We start from the raw sequence: 13351 nt of genomic DNA, 5'->3' as shown, positions 1-13351 counted from the left end.
GAAGTGTGTGAGAAATCTGCAGATGTCTGACAGGGTCAAAAGTCTTGAGATCTAAGCAGAATACAAATTAAGAGCCAAAGGAGGAGAAAATCCATTCAAAGAGACTTATGCACCCCTATGTTCATTGCAGCATTATTCACTATAGCCAAGATGTGGAAGCAACCCAAGTGTCCCATCAACAGATGATTGGATAAATATGATGTGGTATACATATATATACAATGGAATACCACTCAGCCATAAAAACGACAAAATCATCCCATTTGCAACAACATGGGTGGACCTTGGGGGTATTATGTTATGCAAAATAAGTCAGACAGAGGAAGACAAACACTGCATGACTTCACTCATATGTGGAAGAGAAACAAATACATGGATAAAAAGAACAGATTACTGGTTACCAGAGGGAAAGGGGGTTGGGGGATGGGCAAAAGGGGCAAAGGGGCGCATACATATGGTGATGGATAAAAATTAGACTGTTGGTGATGAGCATGATGCAGTCTATACAGAAACTGATAAACAATAATATACACCTGAAATTAGTGTTATAAACCATTATGACCTCAATAAAATTATTGGAAAAAACACTAGTTCTTTTAAAGGTAAAAGGAGCCGCCAGCTGCTCTGGAGTGCCACTCCCAGGAAAGCCCTGACCTCAGCTTTTTCCACATCTTGGCTATTATGAATAGTGCTGCAATGAACACAGAGGTGCATACGTCTCTTTTTATTGTTGATTTCATGTTCTTTGGATAAATACCCAGCAGTGGAACAGCTGGATCATAAGGTATTTCTATTCTCAATTTTTTGAGGAATCTCCATGCTGTTTTCCATAGTGGCTGCACCAGTTTGCACTCCCACCAGCAGTGTATGAGAGTTCCCTTCTCTCCACATCCTCTCAACACTTATTATTTCCCATCTTGTTAATTATAGCCATTCCGAGGGGTGTGAGGTGATATCTCATTGTAGTTTGGATTTGCATTTCCCTAATAATTAGTGATGTTGAACATCTTTTCATGTACCTGTTGGCCATCTATATATCTTCTTTGGAAAAATGTCTGTTCATATCTGCTCTTTGGAAGACACTATTAGCTACTTACTCTTAATTGCACAAGATTAAATGAGGAAAGAAGAAGATGAGCTCAGAGTGTAAACTACCTGATGGAGGAGTCACAATGCACCTGACAGAGAGGCTGGGCGGCTCCTAGGGAATATCTGCCCTAAAATGAGCTGTATAAGGAAGTGCAGGTGGCTGGAAATCCTAGTTCATAGAGAGCAGTGATGTTTATGGAACAAAGTCCAGAAGTGGCCTTGAAAACTGCATCACAAATCTTTCCCCTGGATATGAAACAAGCAGGAAAAGGAATTCTGAGGTCATGGACCAGGATCCCAGGGGGATTCCCACCTAGGGAATGAATGATCACAGAGCACCTAGAGGACAAATTAGGAGAGAAAGTTCTGCCTGCACTTAGTCACCTTTATATGACCTTCCTCTGGCCTTGTCCTCTCCACATGCACATTTTGAGCTTTTTACATTGTTTTCTCCACTTAAAGTTGCCGCAATCCAGAGATTGAACTAGAAAACTACAAGTTCCTAATATTTGGTCAAATGAAACCTCAACAAGAGGAGAAAATGTTCCCTCTTCCTCCAAAGCTGTAGAAAAGCAGCCAGTCTCCTGGGATTTTGCTAAGTGCTATTTTTATTTTAGTTTATTACTTATTTTTGTGTGAGGAAGATTAGCCCTGAGCTAACACCTATTGCCAATCCCCTTCTTTTTTGCTGAGGAAGATTGGCCCTGGGCTAACATCTGTGCCCATCTTCCTCTACTTTATGTGGGGTGCCTGACATAGTGTGGCTTGATGAGTGGTGCGTAGGTCCGTGCCCAGGATCTGAACCTGCGAACCCTGGGCCGCCAGAAGCGGAGCACGTGAACTTAACCACTACGCCACCGGGCTGTCCCCAGTCAGTGCTATTTTTAAAGACACCCATATTTCAGTGGTTGCTGCTCTGCCTGAGAAATTACCTCCAACCTCTAAATCCCAGGAGTTCTCAGGGGCTGTCTCTGTTCCTGGACTAGGTGAACCACACTGCAATGAACCTGTCCCCTGAGGAAGGGGTACTTGACGGTGTCCTTCTGCAGCCAGGGAGTGGGGCTGGCCTTTCTCCCTTCTTCCACATACAATAAGCTGTGACCCTCCAAGATTCCTTAATTCAAAGAGGAATGTGAGATTCTGTGTCACATTTCCATGAGCACAGGAAGTAGAAGAACCACACCACCACTCCCAGGCTGTGAAAGAAACAAGATTTTAACATAATATTTAAACCTAACATTTATTATTAACAACAAATCAATATTGCCCCTCCCCAGTAGGTAAACAGGTGCTGGGGTAGAGATGTCAGGGAGTTGGAGTGAGTCGTCCCCTCTCTCTTGGGCTTCAGGGACCCCAGGAAAAGGCTTACAATGTTCTCCTTCCCATCAGGGTGGGAGAAGCTGGCCCGGGGCACCCCAAGTGTCCCAGCTGTGTCCCCACTGCTGAGGAAGAGGCTGCACTTGATCTGGTCTCAGGAGTATGCTCTGCCCCTGGTACAGGCTCTGTGCTGGGGGCCTGGTGACCGAATAGAAGAGGCTGATTACTGGGGGGCCTCCCCAGTATCATGGCCCACCTCCCTGCCTCCACTGCACTCTGTGCTCCAAACCCTGTGCTGAGAGCTCAATCCACAGCACCCCATTTGTCCCTGGCATGGGAGTTGTCAGTTAGCATCAGTCGTTTCAGAGAGAAGGAAACCGAGTCCCAGAAAGGTGAGGGGAATGGCCCATCACAGGACTGCTCAGCAGTGGAGCTGGGGTCCCAGCGCTGGGTGTCCAACTCCCCAGACCCACACCTAGCCCAAGCCTATCTGGATTCAGTCTCTGCCACTCTGGACACTCACTCAGCCCTGCGCTGGAAGGTGGGGGGCTCCTCTTGGCCTTGAAGAACATTCGAGTCTTGCTGGTCCACTGGAATGGCGGCTCCAGCTGACAGGACAGGCTGCACCTACAGGACAGAGTGGAGCTGTGAGCTACCAGGGGCCAACCTCAGGGTGTCCAGAGCCTGCCAGCAGCTGGAGTCCCGGCGCCCCAGGGCTCACCATGCAACAGAGGCTGGGGCTGACCATGGAGTCACAGCCACAGTCCCTGGAGCTGGCCATCAGAAACAGTCCACCCTACCCTCACCCAACTCCTGCCCCGCCTCACCTCTCATCCTCAATAAGGGGTTCCACAGCCTGGAACCAGGCCCCAAACTGCTCCTTGGGTTGGAGGTTGTATTGATTTGCAGCCTCCTGGAGCAGCGGGATGTCTTCAATTACATTGTATTGCTGGGACAGAGGAAGAACAGGATGCAGATAGGACCTGTGTGGGGGACCCTGCAGGGGCCTTGAGGAGGGGTGGGGAGGGGGCATGGAGCTGGTCTGGGGTCTTTGCTCACATGGGAACCCTCCTTCCCTCCAGTTCCATCCAGGACTTGCCTGTTCTCACAGTTGGGTTGAAATATCTCCTCTTCCAGGAATGTGTCTTTGATGCCAGCCCCTTCCCACACCCACTAATATGATAGGATCCCCAGCCTTGTGTATCTAACTCTCCCAATAAATGTAAGTCCCAAGGGATGGGGCCAGAAAGGGTCTTGCCCAAGATGGTCTCTGTTTTCCACAACCCCACACTCCTCACAGTGAGGCCACAGCTGCTTACCTCACCCCATTTCTGGAAGTTGATCACATTGCTCTGGAAGGCAGACAGCCCAAGTCCATCAGAAATAGTCCCCTTAGCCCATAACTAGCCCCCATCCCCACCCCTTCTCATACTGCATTACCCCCAGGGAGCAGACACTTCCAGAAACAGGACCTGGGCTAGGCTCTGGGCTCCAGAGCAGGGAGACAGGGGAGCTGAGTCCAGAGATCTTGTAGCCCAGCCCTCTCTGATGACAGATGGGGAGACTGAGACCTCAGGCAGGAAGGGACAGCTCAGCCACTGAGGTGCTTCCTGACTTGGAGGGGCTGCCTTTACTCCCTCCATGGGCAGGGCCTGAGGGAGAGGCTGAGTCCAGCTCAGACACAACTTCCCACAGCTCTGCAGTCAGGCAGCGCTGAGCTTCACCAGCCCAGGGAACCTGGTCGGCGGCTTATGTGGAGCCTCCGTTCACTCATCATTGAGATGTGCCTGAGGCGCCAGCTCCCAGGGGCTGGGAGGCTCTCCTGAGAGGAGGTTTGCCAAGTGCTGACAGCTCAGGGCTCAGCGCAGGGCTCTCTCCTCCCAAAACTCAGGATCCTGATCTCCCCGCCCCACCTCCAGGCTCACTCACCTCCAGATAATCCTCCATCACGTGTTCCAGCAGCTAGAGGTAAAGAAGAATGCGCCAAGGAAGGGGACGACACCCTGTGCCATCAGGGTGGGGGTGGTGATGAGACCCTCCTCAGGTGCCCCCAAAGACCCTCCCCTAAAACCTCTCACCCCAGCCTCCTGCCCACCCCAGGCTCCCACATAGAGGAGCCTAGGACCCTTAGCAGTCTCCCCCAATTCACTCTTTCTCTCCCCTCCAGGAACACCAACATCCCCCATCACATCCCAGGGTGGCTTTCCATAACTCCCAGGGTATGCAGTCCCTGCCCCTCCCACCCCAAATCCATCCTGCACCCAGCCCTTCTAGGGCTCCTCCTGCTCACTGCCAATGCAGGCACTTCAGGCTCTGTGGCACCAGGAGCAGGGCTGGGGGAGGAAGGCCCCTCTCATGGTGGAGGTCCCCAGCTGGGAGTGGGGAGTCCCCTCTCCTCTGACTCCTGGGCCCCTCCCCCACAGGCACCCTCACCTGCTGCTGCTGCCTCTCCTGGGCTCCCTGGGGGGTCCATCTGCAGGGTGGCCAACATGGAGGTCACCTCCTGCCAGGGTCGAGGACAGGGTCAGTGAGGCCATAGTCTCCTCCACATGTCCCCCAGGCCTCTGACCTCAGACCCTGGACATCTGGCTCAAGTCATTTGCTGCCTATGCTGCTCCAGGGTGCTCTGATTCTAGATCAATCCCAGCTCCCACTCTCACTCCTGTGTGACCTTGGGCCTGCACAGGCCTCCCTGAGCCTCTTTCCTCTTCTGGAAAGTGTGAGGAGAACTCCATCTGCCCCCCAGGGTCTTCTGAGGACTCAGCGTCATCTGACTGTCGTCACTGCTCTCCCCTCACCTCTTGAGGAAGAGCTGGCACACATCTCCTGCACATTCCTCTCCTCGCTTGAACCTCATCACCTACCTATGAGGCCTGCACCACAGATCATCTCCCTCCATTTCCCAGAAGAGGAGACTGAGGCCCACAGAGGGGCAGTGACTTGCTTAGGGACCCACCAAGGAGAGATCATTTCCCCTCCCAGACAGAAGCCCTGGCCCCTGCCTTCACCCCACCCCCAGTCCAGAGGTCCCAACCTCTGGACTCTCAGGGTGTGTCCAGGCCCCAGCTGGGCCAAGCATGGATGGATAGGGATGAGGTGTCATGTGGGCCTGGAAAAGTGGCTCCTGCCCACCCCACCTTCACAAGAGTCTCTGACCCCCCAGGCTGGGCCCATGGCCATGCCAAAGGCCTCACCTCCTAGGATCTCCTAGGGATGTTCCCCTCCCCTCTCCTCCTCCCTACCTTCCAGATCTCCAGCCTCCATCTTCCTTGATGAACAGCTTCCTGCTCACCCACTGGTCTTTGGTGTACCACTTCTTAAATTTGGGGGAATTCTTCCTGAGGGGAGGAGAAAGAAGCTAAGAAAAACTGAGTTGGTTTAAGGGCAAATCCCTTTTGTTTGAGAACTCAGAAGACCCAAACAGCCTGGGGCCTGGGTGAAGGTATTCACTGGGTTCCTCTGAGCCCTGAGGCCTTCATGGGACTGGGGAGGGGCTCTCCTGTTGTCACCTGGGGCCTCCATTCCCATATCTACTGAGCAGATCTGTTTTGAACAGTGTTGGTTTCAGTTGGAAAGAGTTCAGCTGCTGGAAAGTCAACACCTAAAAATCTCCAATTTGGCTGAAGCTAGGATGTGACATTGAAGGAAACTAATTCTTGAAGCAGAACTGCTGGCTTAAGGTCCCAGAGAGACTCAAAGACCTGCCAACCAGGTCAGTCCCTGTGCCTGGGGTTTGCTGTCTCCCAGGTGGTCCCAGGTGACTGAGGGGGCAATGGCAGCCGTATCTGCCATGTCTGGACCACTCTGGTGATACTCAGATGGAGAGTGGCCTACCCACCTGGAAACCTGTCCCCATGTCTTCTTCAGATGGTGAATCAAGGGGCTCGGCAGAGCAGAAAGGATGCCAAGCAGTGAGGAGAAATTCCTGAGGACTCTGCACTCCAGAGGAAGGGAAGAGAGTGAGCTGTGAGGGGGAGCTGGAGCCCTGCTTCCTCTGGCTTCTGTCCCCTCATGGACTTCTCCTGTCCTGGATGAGACAGATGCCCAGGGAACCCAGGGAGGGCACACCTGGGACCCGATGAGTAACACTCCCACAGAGGAGGATTTGAGCTCAACTCAAAGAAGGAGCCCCGGAAGTGAGCTTCCCACCACTGGGACTGGGAGTCAAGGTCAGCATGGCCCTGGCAGGAGAGCCCCAGGGACTGTGCAGGGGCTCAGACCACAGGCTTCAATCCTGAGAGCTGAGAATGGAGAAGGGGCAGCTCCCACGACTCACCTTGGCCACCCGGACCCAGAACTCCACTACCCTGGCCCCGTCCTGGACCATCATGCTCGGGGCCCCGAGGCAGGTGGTGATGATGTGGTTGGCCACAGTTTTGAATTGTGTGGTAGTGGCATGGATGGTGGGAACCAGGTGCTCATTTTCCCTGTATTCCTTGTGGAACCAGATGATGTGCAGGCAGTGGCAGGGCACCACCTTCTTGAACGTCTCCTGAGGAGGATGGGGAGAGTCACATGCCATGCCACACGCCAGCTCAGTGTCCACAGTCCCCCACAGTCCCAGGCAGGGTCAGTGGTCAGCTGGAGCTCAGGAAGCTAAGGATGTGGCCTAAGGCCTTTGGGTGTCCCTGGGTTTTGTCTCTGTTCACTGAGGGCACAGGATGACCTAGGACCCAATACTGTAAGGGAAGTGGCATTTACTCCCAGCCCAGTCTCTCTTCCTCCAAACACCAGAACCCAGCTCTCACCTGCCCATCTTAAAGGGCATCTTCCACCCATTCTGATCACCATTGCATCTGACTCCCCATTCAGATGCACATTCTCCCGAGGCAGCAACAATCATGGGCTCTGTTTGTCTCCCATGTAGTCAAGTACATATCAGGTGCCTAAGAAGTGCTAAGGCTACTGAGGCCTCCTGGTCAAATGCGTGATCCACCCAAGGCAAATGGCAGCACTTTAGTGAGCTCCTCTCCCCAACCAAAGGGCCAGCCTCTACCTCTGTTCCACCTCACTCATCTGCACAGCCACTCTGTGCAGCAGGTGTTCTCAGTGTCCATCTCTACTGTCCACATGGGGACGGTGGAGGCTGGGGGGTTAAGAAAGTTGCCCAGGTCACAGGGTTGGTAAGTGGGGGAGCAGGAGTTTGGACTCAGATCATCAGATCCAAGACCAGGGAATGGCAGGTCTGGGGTAGCTGATGGCACAGGGAAGGCCGGCCCTACCTGCCCTGAGAGCCCCTCCACTCACCGCATCCATCAGAGTCAACTAGTTTGCCGCCAACTAGGGAGGGAAATCTAAGGTTAGGCTTCTCCTCCTTCAACACGTTCTTGGTGGTCACAGCCCAGAGGCAGGAAGGCTCTGGGGCTGGATCTTGCTCTGTCATTATTTCTGCAGCTGGAGGTGCAATCTGCACTAGAGCCCGTGGTCCACCTGGCTCCAGCTCAGGAGCTGGCCCTGGGGCTGAAGTTGATGCTGTCAGCCCAGCTCTGGAGGGGCTGATGGAGATGACTCTGGCTCCAGCTCTAGCACAGGTGGTGGAACTAGAGCTGGAGCTGGCTCTAGCCCAGGAGCTGGCTCTTGCTCTGGCTCTGGAGCTCATGTGGAGCAGGACAAAGAGAAGCTTCACCCACAAACCTGCCTTTCCCTGTGTCTTTCCAAAACAGGAAAGACTCCACTGCCTTGAAGGGAACTCCAGCCCATGAACCCCAGCACAGATAGTCTACCCAGACTGCAGTCCCTTCACCTTCCAGTGCTGCCTCAGTGGGCTCTAGATGTTCTGGCTGAACCTGGAGATGGTCAGCATGGCCCTCCAGCTCTGAGCCAAGCAAACTGACACATACACAGGCCAGCTTGAAATAGGGAAAGTGCAGGGGCTCACAGAAATCCTGCACCTGTTTCAGCCAGGTTCTCACCACAGAAGAGATGGTTCTAGGGGGAGGCGGTAGGGCTGCAGAGTCAGAGGCCTGGCCTTTCCTTCCACACTGCCCTCCCAAGGCACCACTGTTTGGGTCTAGAGCCGTATGCCTGCCCCTTCCTATCCAGGGGAGACCCCCTTCCCAGCCCTGACCCCTGTGTGGTGGTCTGACAGTGGCAGGCCTGCTCATCCAATAGGTTGAATGCAATCTGTGTGAGTCTCTTCTTCCCACTGACACTCTTCTCCCAATGGTCCTGGACACAGCCCATCCAGCCCTCCACACACCTGGGCAACTGGACTGAGGACTGAAGCATATTTGTGAGCAGGTTGCTCACACACCTCCTGTACTGGGCCTGGTGGTGGTGGGCACAAGGAGTGGATGTGGAGAACGGGAGGGAGATCGAGATGGACTGTGGCGGGGATGGGCCTCTTGGTGCAGATGGGCCTCTTGGGTACAACTCATCCCAGCCTCCCTTCTAGTTCTGGGACCCCATCCACAGCTCTCTCGGACTCCTATCCTCCTGGAGTGGAAGCCACCAGACCTCAGCCCTCTCATGGATATCAAAAGATGAGTTAGATGTGAGGTTCTGCCAAGCTCACCCAAGCCACAGCCCACTTACTCTCCCCTGACCCTGTTCAGTAGAGACAGGAGACCCTCCGTCTGGACCCAAACACCACTCACATTTTTAGTTGGTCCTGTGGTCTGTAATCCTGGTCGGAATATGGGAAGATGCATTCAGATGTAGAAAGACTATGAGGGAATCCCAGGGAATGTATTGTGGACAGGACCTGCGAATGGTGTCTACTGTGACTCTCTGACTCTCAGACTAGAACTGAGGCCCAGGGATGGTGTCTGCTTCATTCATTGAGTTATGCCAAGTGTCTCAAAAAGTCTTGCATGTAGTAGGTGCTTAATATATGTTGTTGAATGAATGAACTCCAACGGGAACCACTGCAGATACCTGAGTTGGCCTGGGCCCCTCTGCTGCCCAGAGCTCCCTAATGGCTACACCAAGGACAAGGGCCAGGACCAGCTGGATGGAATCTCAAACTCCTTGACAGGGTGCTCCCCACGTGTTTTTCAAACTCAGAGAGGCCACATCCCAGTGATGGGTGAGGCAGACTACTTTTCATGGGGGAGAGAGAAATAATCACCACGAACAACCACAGCAGGTCCCACAGCCCTTTCTGCTGAGCCAGGCACCAGGTAAGCACCTGCCATGGCGGACACCATGATTTCCTAAATTAACCCTATGAGGTTCATCTTCTTACCACCTCACTTTTCAAAAGAGCAAAGTGAAGCTCAGAGATGTGTTGACATTCCCCAGACACACAGCAGGCAGGAGATTCCCCACTGTGCTGTGGAGGGGGTGGCACTCACCTGTGGGACAGCTGGTCCAGGACTTGGGTGGTGATGAAGGCCTGGTACCTGCATGGGAAAGTGTAGATGCAGGAGATGTTTTTACCTGGGAAGGCTGGTACCAGGGACTCTACTACCTCCTCCATTGTGCCCGCCTTGGGGGTCAGCATCCTGCTGGCCTCATCAAGGAACAGGATTGACTCCTTTTCACACTGGGTAGACAAGGAGGGATATATCATCAGTGGAATCACCATGAGCCACCAGGAGGATCAGGATCTGGAGCTCAGACCAGCAACTCCCATCCATTCAAGAACTTGGGCAAGAGGAGGGACATGAGTGCCCACACAGAAAAAGGTTCTAGGATTTAAAAGCATCATTTGACTTTGGCAGGAATGATAAACAACTGGTACCTTCAAGGCTTTGTATTAACTGAGAAACAATAGCACCTCCCTGTGTTAATAGCCTGTATTAAGAGCATTATCCCAGTGAGTCATTAACAAACCTCTCCACTATAGATATTGGGAAACAGAGGGTTAGGGATTTCAAGTGGCTGCTGAAGATCACACAGGTCAGAACTGAGAAGTGCCCATAGCATGGGCTGCATGGCACTCCCTCTCAACTACCTGAGCCCTGGTCTGCTCCTGACATGGAGGAGAAGGCTCTGGGGAAACCACATTCCTGGGAGGACCCCAGGGGAGTCACCGGATTCCTGTCTGGGTTCTGGGTCCACCCCAGTCATCTCAGGGCCCTGGTTATGGAGGACCCTCTGCGCCCACACTTACCCCAGACCACTATTGGCCCCCATTGGTCACCTGATGCATGTGCCCCTTGTATAAGTAGACCGAGTTGAACCCATCAACCAGCACCTTGAGAATGTCCTGAGTGGAGCTCTTCAAAGGCAGAGCCCAGGACCAGGCCAGTAGGCATCAGGGGCCTTCCACTCAATTGGTAATCCTATGTTATGGCAGAACCTGCAAACTAACACAGTCTATGAGGACACACTTAAGATGTTCCCTGCACTGCTACTGAAATGGAAACACAACTGAATCATGTGAAGGTCCAACAACGTTGAAAAGCTGAATCACTGTGGTAAATGATCTCCTTTAAGGGATATTATGAAGCCACATAAAGCCACAGCCCCTGACTTGACAGGGCTACAATGATTTGATGTGTTCTGTGTGATCACAAGTTGCAGAGAAACGTATAGAATCAAGTAATCCCACCCCCTCCTTGGTGTACAAGTCACCCTGTCAAGGGTGACAATCTGGAAGGCTTGGAGAAAGTCTGCAAGGACAGTGGAGTTGAGTGCTCTGCAGGAGGCCTAGCTGGGCAGTTAAAACGAAACAGTACAAAATGCTAAGATACTCATGGCCTCCTGAAAAGTGAAAACGACATTAAATACTTTCTCTACTAGTCCAACAAATTTGTGAAGAGAGTATTCCTACTCCACCACATACTGGGTGGGTTGTGTGTGGAGGTCCGGATTCCTTCGGGAGCCCGCCTGTGGATGCTCAAGTGGGAAAGCCCTGGGAAGGACCCAGGTTTGAATCTGGGTTCTGGGCCCAACCTGATCATCTTGGGTTCTTGGCTGTGGAGACCTCTCTGCACCCACTCTCACCTCAGATCAGTACTGAGGATGGTGTTGGTGGCCTGGTGCACCTGCCCCTTGTCTAGGGAGTTGTAGTAGTTGAGCCCATCTGCCAGTTCCTTGATGATGTCTTGAGTGGAGTTCTCCAAAGAATGTCCTGGAACCAGGCCAGGAGGAATCAGGAGACTGACTGGACATTGCCGCTGGGGAAACTGCCAAGAGAAATTATTTTTCTGAGTGCCAGTAGAGAGGGGAATCTGCAAAGAACTCTGGTCAGGAAGGGAACGAGACGAAACCTCCAGGGCTCAGATCACACATGAGTAGAGGAGCTCACTTTCTCATGCTGCCAGGCATGACTTGGGGTATGAACACGACAGACCCCCCCAGGCTTCCAACACCTAACAACCTGCTCCTGCCGAGGAAGGACATGCCCCTCATCCCCTGCCTTCCCCCCTCAACACACACACGATGAGGGGCTGGGTGTGTGGGGCTGCTCAGATTGGATCACAGTTGTGGCCCACCCTGCACTGGCCTGCACTGGGTTGCCCTGTGTTACCTTTGGGTGCCTCCTGCCAAACGGCCAGCGGCATCAGGGATGAGGGCTGAGCCAATGTCTACAGCAACAGAAAAGTCTCTGATTCTGCGCTTTCCTTAGCCTAGAGCCTCTGAAAGTTGAGACACAATAGCAGAATATCTTGTTCTCTGGAATGTCTCTGGTAAAGTGAACTGGATAGGGGGCTGTGGGAACATGGTGACCAGAGTTCTAAGTTCTGTTGGGGCCCATCATCAAGGAAGTGAGGTCACTTTTTCAAGATTCCATTACCTGATCCCTTCATTCAAACAGATTTACCCAAAGCCACCTCCCTCCCACCCCAGGCTGTTACTGCTCACCCTCCTCCCCATGTCATCTCCTTAACTGTACACAATGAGCCAGGAAAGACCTAGCCACAGCTCCCTGGAAGTGTAATGAAGATCCTACCTTTGATGAGACAGAGCTGAATTCAGACCTCCGTACCAGTTCTCTGTCCTGGAAAACTCACTGTGCCTCTCAGGTCTTCCCCAGTCTCCCAACCTGCACAATGGGGATCAGGATAGAATCTACTTCCTAGGGACATCATCAGTTTTATATAAGATAATATCTATAACACCTGTGGCCTGGTGTCACATGTATCTAAATCACAAACTTAGAGATGGAAGAATTACCAGAAAGGGTGGGATGTAGCATGGAACACCACTCAAAACAGGCCTAGGTTCCAGGAATGTGACATTGGAACAGGCACTTTCAACTTGGCCTCCTTTGAATGTCAGAACCATGAGGGGGTTAATAAATGAAACTCAGACACTGTTGTCCTCTGGATTAAAACCTTTCAATTGTTTCCTGTTATATTTAGAATGAGACCAAATGCCCCATCTCGGCCCATGAGGTGGGCAGCCTCCACAGTGGTACCCAGTGACTCCGCCCATGGTATACACATCCCTTCCACATCCCTTTGTTACCCCTGAGTGGTGAGTGACTGGCTTCTGACCAATAGAATACAGCCAGTGTGAATGGGTGCCATGTCTGAGTTTTAAAGACAGAAAGTCTCACCCTCTCTTGTGTTCCGCCTTTCTCTGTGTCTCTGTGTTTCTCTGTCTCTATCTCTGTCATATCCCTGAACCGGGGAAAAAGCACAGACGTTCTGAGCTGCCCTATGTAGAGGCCCACATAGGAGAGAACCGAGGCAGTGGCCAACCCAAGACTGAAAGGAACTCACGCTCTGAGTCCAATCTACAACATGAATCCACTGAGTGAACTTGGGAGCAAATCTTCTGCCAGTCAAGCCTCAGTTGAGGCTGCAGCCCCAGCATGTGAAACATTTTGAGCAGAGGAACCAAGCTAATCTGTGCCTGGATTCCTCATCCACAAAACTTGTGGGATGTAAAACATCTGTAGTTTTAAGATGCAAGGTATTGGGGCAATGTTTTCAGAAAGAAAGGGATAACTAACAGTCTGCTAGGCCCCAAGATCTGGCCCTGCCCTCCTCCCTTTGCTCCTCTCTCCTCCCAGGCTCCCTCCAGCCACACCTCCTCTGGTCAAACTCAT

At 52.5% G+C, this 13351-nt stretch overlaps 2 long non-coding RNA genes across 2 annotated transcripts; both read right to left on the bottom strand.

The window, feature by feature from the left end:
* Positions 1-4852: 4852 nt before the first annotated feature.
* LOC147912380 (uncharacterized) lies at positions 4853-6332 on the bottom strand. The gene is made up of 3 exons (XR_015550007.1): positions 6245-6332; positions 5649-5744; positions 4853-4909 (listed from the first exon to the last, which is right to left on the bottom strand). It is a non-coding gene; the product is annotated as an uncharacterized LOC147912380 (long non-coding RNA).
* A 3368-nt stretch (positions 6333-9700) lies between these two features.
* On the bottom strand, positions 9701-12035 carry LOC147912379 (uncharacterized). The gene is made up of 3 exons (XR_015550006.1): positions 11825-12035; positions 11299-11480; positions 9701-9749 (listed from the first exon to the last, which is right to left on the bottom strand). It is a non-coding gene; the product is annotated as an uncharacterized LOC147912379 (long non-coding RNA).
* Between the last annotated feature and the right edge of the window lie 1316 nt (positions 12036-13351).

Source organism: Ceratotherium simum, chromosome 36, assembly GCF_057802395.1.
Source record: "Ceratotherium simum simum isolate JZ-2026a chromosome 36, ASM5780239v1, whole genome shotgun sequence".
NCBI classification, from domain to species: domain Eukaryota; kingdom Metazoa; phylum Chordata; class Mammalia; order Perissodactyla; family Rhinocerotidae; genus Ceratotherium; species Ceratotherium simum.
The sequence above is the reverse complement of the archived record's forward strand: the minus strand, read 5'-3'. Positions and strand labels throughout refer to the sequence as shown.